This window comes from Toxotes jaculatrix, chromosome 10 (assembly GCF_017976425.1).
Source record: "Toxotes jaculatrix isolate fToxJac2 chromosome 10, fToxJac2.pri, whole genome shotgun sequence".
In the NCBI taxonomy this organism is placed as follows: domain Eukaryota; kingdom Metazoa; phylum Chordata; class Actinopteri; family Toxotidae; genus Toxotes; species Toxotes jaculatrix.
In genome coordinates, this window is record NC_054403.1 from 25,709,337 (window position 1) to 25,715,336 (window position 6,000).

Here is a 6,000-nt window from a genome sequence, read left to right on the forward strand (position 1 = left end):
ACCACAATCAAGAAAAATGAAACTGGACTTGAAAAAAGGAACATTGTCCAGTGTCCAGTTACAGAAAAAATGGAGATCATAAGGGAATAAGGGAGATTGTTTGCAGTTTGTTTGGTTTCATAGTGTCAGAGTGAAACAAGTTTGAAAAAGCTGATGCATCGGATAATTTATTTTACTCTTTTCCAGGTGTCAAAATCTCTGGCATATTAATTTTCTTTTCCATTATCAGTCAGAAATCCAGACTCCTAAAATACTATTGAATCAATCAAAGATCAATCTCAGCACGCACACCAGCAGTGCCCCTACATGTTTGACATTTATAAGTTTAGAAAGTATATCAGTTCTGAGGCAGGCCCAGTCAAAATGAAGCCTTGCTTGACATTTTGCCCAGTTTCCTGTTTGGTACAGTAATTTTCCCTCTTGGATCAATGTGTCAGTTTTCTCCTTCTTTTGCACGGCGATAATTCTTCAATCAGCATGTGACAAACTAAAAAAAAAATACTTGGCAGCTGTCACACATCATCAGGGAGGGGGAAGCAGACATCACAAGGGTCCATGATAGAAATTTAATGAGATCTTCTCTGTACGCCGTCACAGTTTTGACACAGCTGGACTCTGAATGGTCCAGTGCCCTTGCTGGGGATCTTTCTCTGCAAATCTTGTTATGGCTAACTATGGCACGCCACATGACTACAGTTAGCCACATGCTTTGGTTAGCTGAGGGGAATTCAAACAAAATCACAGTGAAACGACGTTCTACTATACACGAGCTGTTACTTTCATTTTCAGTCCAGAACATCCACCTCCCCTTCTTATTATAACAGGATAAATGGTAAATACAGAGCCATGACTTATTCAGCATGACGGTGTCTCACTCTGGCAGATTCTACTATGCTGGCGTTTGCTGGAGGTGACTGAGAAACCGTGCAGTACTGGGGACAAGTACACGTGTGCCTTCCACATCAATGTTTCAGGATCTTTTCACTCCACTAGTCCCCACAGAGGTCAGGGCACTGCTCTCTGCTGCCTTTTAGCTTCAGGCCACCATCAGACACACTGCACATAGATCCAAAGCTGGTGTGAAGGAGAGACCATGTGCTCTACTGCACATTCTGCACACAGAGAAATTAAAACAATGACTTCTTCACCTTGTGGTGAGACTGTTTTGTCAATGACCATTTCCAAAGTAAAGAGTGAACTCTAATCTCAATTTTTAAGCCAAATTAGATGCGATCCCTTAAAACAGGAATATACACATATACAACACAGTGATAACTGGTCAAACACCATCTGCTGAGGAAGATGGAAAAGCCAAATAATGCTCAGAAAAATGGAAATATGCTCATCAATATTTCAACTGTGCAATTGCTGAAGGAGATTATTTGACACAGCTGGCAGCTCCAGAGCAGCTACTAAATAAACCTTGTGATAGGATTATTTTGTCAACTATTAAAAATGCATTTTCAGATTTAATCAGTTATCAAATTCGTTGATTTATTTTCTGTCTTTTGAGAAATCTGGTTTGATACTGTAAGTACATTATTAAAAAGGATGGATTTCATGACCCCTGCAGCATTTAATTACACATGATTGTTAAACACTTGATTATAATCAAGATAATTATGGATGAACTGAATATTTATAAGGCCTAAGAATAGGCCATCATCCAAAGATACTGGTGTTAAGCAAGTACCAAATGAGATTTAAATGAGCAGGGTAATTAAACAGCTAAGAGGACTGTCTTCACGAGGCCACAGAGTGCCTTAAAACTGCCAAAAGTGTTTTATTTTATTTCAAATGAATGTATGTATGTATATACCTTGTGCTGCAAGGTCTCCTGCTCCGATATTAAACAAGGAAATTCTTGGAAATAAGATTTTGGAATCAAGTGAACAGTATTTCAGTCTACAGGAGAAAAAATACTGTAGACATGTTCAAACCACAAGAGCAGCTCTTCGCTCATGCTTTACAACTGTTTGGATCATGAATTAGCTGTATTCAAATGTTTTCTCTTCTTGTAGTGCACAGGAAAATACATGAGAACGCAGATCCTCGGATGGATCCCCTGTGACCCCGCAACACTTCCTGTTCACGAAACAAAAATCAATCAAAAGCAAGTCTAGACGTGATGAATAGCAGCCCCAAGAAACACGGAGAGATTTAATCAGCCTCGCAGAGAGGCAGGTTGAAACTGGGTGTCAGGCCACAACTGGAGAAAGAGGACCCCTCGGGGTTAATCTGAACTTTCAAAGAAATCCAATTAAAACACCAGCACTAAAGAGACAAACACTTGCAGGGCATCTTTTGTATAACACAGCTTCTGTACAAGGAAAAATAAGGTATTTTCTCACCATGACACCTGGGAAATAGGGCCCAGTTGCGGTGGCTATTGTAAAAGTCAGCGTTTCCTTTTGTGCAGCAGAAATGTGGAGTCTGCACTGACACGGAGACTCTTTGTTTATTCGCTCAGTTTGTTTTCATGGGGTTATATTGCTATCTTTCTCTTGAGGCAACAGAAAGAGACAAAGATTAGACCACAGTTGTATCCACAATTAAACTGTGCCACAACAGGAGCAGCGTCTCATTGAGAACATCTTGGAGACCAAACCTGAAACTGGAAACCTTCAAAATGAGAAAATGCTACCCTGTTAATGGTGGTTAGTCCATGTTGTTTCTGAATTAGATTTTTTTTTTGCAGAAAATGAAAGTAATAAGAATAATGAGTAAGCCTTCTCCCAGTTTCACATTTTTTGTAGAAATATTGCAGGAATTTGGCCTGATTTTAAGCTAATGGAAATATTGCATGGATCGGTTGAATCTGTGTTACTGCTGCAATTGCAAGATCTCTGAGTTCTGGATTCTGTAAGTACAATGTGACTTTCTGGGGCCTCTTTGATACTCCCGGTGGTTTTATGAGGACTGTAAGTGCTAAGTGTCATGTCTTCCCCTTTTCCACACTTCCCAATTATAACCTCTCACACCATTCCTTTCCATAATTTTGTTGACAGTGAAGCAAGTGAAGCATAGCTTTTCTTACTTCTTCCTACCCCACATATGCTCAGCTCACATGTTGCATGGCAGTTCACTTAATAATTTGGTACTGTGCTCATCCTGCCTGCCTCGACCTTTCTCTATCTATTTTAGGTCCAATTTGAACAGTGAGAATATCCCTGTTGCACAATCTGCTGAGGAAATTGCATGTGTTTCAGGTGCAGTAAACAACACAGTTAAAAGCCTTCAAGCAGTCTCATGCAGGTTCTGACTCACTGGCTTAATGAGCAGTCTCATCCTCACCTCATAATAATACTGGTATATATTTGAATGTGGTTAATGCCACAATGCCACCCCTCGAAGTTTGTTTTAATTAAAGAAAAGTTTTACTTTGTCACCTTCATGTGGGCCCTAATAAGGCAAAGACCTAAAGTATGAAATAAGGTTCAGTAACTGCATGTTACAGCTCAGTCACTGTTTGCCACCTAACATACTATGTCCATATCATGTGCTCTGTCATTTCTGGGTCAGGGAATTCACCTTTATCCACAGAAAATCCTCCTGAATATCCGCACACACATCTGTTTCACCTTTGTCAGTTGACTCTTGTCAGAACTCAACATCCATATGGTGTGACAGATAAGCAGTGTGCCAAAACAGAAATAAAAACATCCTTCTGTCCCACTTCATGTGTTCACTAATTGTAAGTGGACTGTCCTAGTTCACGATGATAAGCATTTTCATACATTAAAAAGTGGCACATTGGTAAAAATCAGGTAACTTTAGATTTAACAAAAGTTTGGTGTTTTAACTTTTTTAATGATCTAGATAATTTTTTTTTCAGTGGATGTAGATTTTTCTGGAGAATGTGCTGCGCATTGAAAAGCAGGTATTTTTTTTCTCCTGTCTGTGGAATATGAAAACGTTCATTAACACTGAGCTGCCCCCGGGCATACAGATTAAATGCTGTAGAATGTTGAAATTCGGTGGGGTTAACCATCTGAGGTAGAGCTATGGCACATTACACTACTTAGAGTAACTGGGAATCTGCATTTAAAGCACAACTATCTTTTCGAATATCATGCACTGACATGGATCTCAAATGAAATGACCTTCTCTGACTTCAGATGGAACATCATGAGTTTCCCAGTTCTTCCTCTTACACAAAAGACAGCATTTCAATTTCAAAGCTGCCCATTTGCTTGAAGCAGCACTGGGCCCCTCTGCATAAATCTTGGCCCATCACTTGACTGTGGAACAAATGAGTGTCTTAAATTAAATTTGAGACAATTAGGCTGCCTGCTATATGTAATTGGTTTTCTGGATGGATCAAACAGTCACAGCTCTGGTCTGGATGAGAGGAAATGTGGGCGGACTAACAGAAACACCAAGGGAAGTTGGGCTGAGGAGTCCCAGATGTTTCATCAAACAGTTTGGTAATAAGCTATCGCAGTGTTTCCACTGGGAACCAGTACAGTTTTTATGTCAGACTTGCATTTCCTCCTTTTCTCTTTGCCCCTTTTTCACTGAGTGACCAAAGCTGTGATAACCTACATGTGCCTGTATAAGCTGAAGACCCATTTCAAATGATAAAAATCGGAGGCCTGGTTGTCCGCTGTGAAAAGCTGGATGTAAAAAAAAAAATCCCTGCTCCGAAATTCAGATAAAACTGAGACGCGAGTTTCCTACCTTCTCTTTTGATCAGCACGTTAAAGACATCATCAAGACTTTGCTTTTATTTCATCTACATGACATAGTTAAAATTTGGTCTTTTCTATCTGTGGAAGATGATGAGACCCTTCAAACAGTTCAGAGCTCTGCAGCTACAATTTGAACTGAATCCAGAAAATGTAAGCACGTGACACCGGTTTTAGCTTCCCTGCACTGGCTCCCATCACATCAGATCAGACTTTAAGGTGCTTCTAATAACAACATCCTGAATGGCTCAGTCTAAATGAATCCACCAAACCCACCTTCGGCTTAGTCCATGTTGTCGTGCCGTGTGTTTGTTCCCTTCTCTTAGATGTTTGAAGGATGTGCTTTGTTTTTGTGTCTTGTAGATTTGTGTTGTTTGTCTCCCAGATTGCATTCTTGCATCCTAATTGTCCATACCATAAATCGATAACATGTCTGTCCGTTCCGGAAGATTGATCCCTCCTTTGTTGGTTTTCATTAGGTTTTTTTTTTTTTTTCAATTTTTCCCCATTAAAGTCTTTCTGGGGGATTTTTTTCTGGTCCTGTTTGAGGGTCTGAGGACAGAGGCTGTTGCAATGCTGCGTAGATCATTACAGAAGCCCCACGGGGCAAATTTGTCATTTGTGATATTGGGCTATAGAAATAAAATCTGGCTTGCTTTGAAATAGAGAGTGATTTACTACGCATCACTCTCTTCCATGGCTGTTTTAGAGTCAAAATTCAGATGTCAGGCTCAGAGCATTACCCTCTGTTATCAAATTTCCATAGACGACTGGCAGTTCAATTTTGCAGCTCAGCAGAGCTTAATCCAAAGGAGCGCTTTCTGGGAAGTAAGGCTCCAGATTTAGTCCAATGAAATGTGCAGTAATATTTAGTGCATCGTGTTTGAAAGTAATAAGACCTTGCTGAGGAAAAGACCAAAACCAAGCCTGTGATGCCATAACTACAAAGAGGCCTGTTTATGAACATGTCATGTAGAGTACATTTGGAGGGGCAATGACTCAGAGCTGAAAAAGAGATGAGAGGTGAAAAAGCTGGGAAGATGAAGGAAGCTGCAGAACAAACACTGAAGTCACTATTCACAGAAAGTAAACATTTCTGACCACGATGAGCCAAAGATCAGTATGAAAAATCAGCTAAAGATGCTTCAGTGAATTAATGCCTGTAAATGACTTAAGTGTATATCTACAGTCTATAGTGAGTGTTGTTGATTTGGTCTTTTTTTCAAAAGTTCAGTCACAAACGCTATCCTAACGCTCAGCCCGCTCACACCTTTCACAGATCTTCCTCTGTCTGTGCCTGAGGTGCCTGAAG